A 1,219-nucleotide genomic window follows, 5' to 3' on the forward strand; every position below is an offset into this window, starting at 1 on the left:
CCAAGTTTCAGAAGATTATATCTTTTTAAAAGTAGCTAAAAAAAAATAAAATAAAATAAAAAAAATAAAAGTAGCTAAGGAGGCCCTCTGAATTTCACTTTGCTTCAAATCCATGATTAATAGATGAAAACTTGTAATTTTCTCTCCTTAGTGCATCAAATGGTGCTTTGTACCACCATCTAGTTTCACAACTATCATTATTATTCCAGTAAAATTCCAGTCCAATTGCAAAAGCTAATATATCCCCTCCCACTGATTTCCTGTACCAGTTCCTCACAGGTGAAAACCTAAGCGATTTCCCAGCTGCAATACCAAGCCAAGAATCATTAATACTTTACCACCAGTAATAGGGGCCTCATTGGCATTCAGCCAGCAGATAACCCAACTCGGAATCCCATTCTTTACATCCAGCTTTCTAAGATCACTCGTGGTCTTCTGTCAAATTCCCTAAAAGCAGAGTCTGAGACAGGATTTTTGTACCAGTGATTCACTGAGAGAAGTTCTCAAAAGAAAATTATAAAAAGATAATCAGAAAGCAGGACAGAGGAGAACAAAAAGCTAAGCAAAGATCTGATTTCTCTGAAATATAATCATTAGATTGATATCTCAGAGAAGTGAAGTGAAATGAAGTCACTCAGTCATGTCTGACTCTTTGCGACCCCATGGACTGTAGCCTCCAGGCTCCTCTGTCCATGGGATTTTCCAGGCAATAGTACTGGAGTGGACTGCCATTTCCTTCTCCCGGGGGTCTTCCCAACCCAGGGATCGAACCCGGGTCTCCTGCATGGTAGGCAGACGCTTTGCCATCTAAGCCACCAGGGAAGTCATCATCTCAGAGAACTCTAGAGCATATAGAGACCTACAGAGTTGTCCCATTTTAAGGAAGGTGGTCAGACTTTTGAACTTCCATATTTGTCAGGCATTGGCAAACAACCACTCTAGGAGGGCACAATCTCCCAAACATTTGCATGTGAAGAGGCTCATGTCACCCAAGGAAAATCTTTAGGAAATCAAAGTAAGCGTGAAATGGATGCACCAGTGTGATAAAGGTTATCTAGAGGGGCCACCAAAACAGTTTATTGCAGAAAACATGAGTTCCAAGATACCTATCACTGTATTCTACCCAGAAGTCAAGGAATCAACTCTCCTGCTGGCTTCTTGCCTAGGCTGACCCAGGTGACCCTCACCATCTTCCCAAACATCACCCGTTGTCTGTTGT

At 41.8% G+C, this 1,219-nt stretch overlaps 1 non-coding gene across 1 annotated transcript; it reads right to left on the bottom strand.

Moving 5' to 3' along the window:
* Nucleotides 1-750: 750 nt before the first annotated feature.
* TRNAG-ACC (transfer RNA glycine (anticodon ACC)) lies at nucleotides 751-822 on the bottom strand. Its single transcript has one exon. It is a non-coding gene; the product is annotated as a tRNA-Gly (tRNA).
* Nucleotides 823-1,219: the final 397 nt, after the last annotated feature.

Source organism: Ovis canadensis, chromosome 15 (assembly GCF_042477335.2).
Source record: "Ovis canadensis isolate MfBH-ARS-UI-01 breed Bighorn chromosome 15, ARS-UI_OviCan_v2, whole genome shotgun sequence".
Classification (NCBI taxonomy): Eukaryota; Metazoa; Chordata; class Mammalia; order Artiodactyla; family Bovidae; genus Ovis; species Ovis canadensis.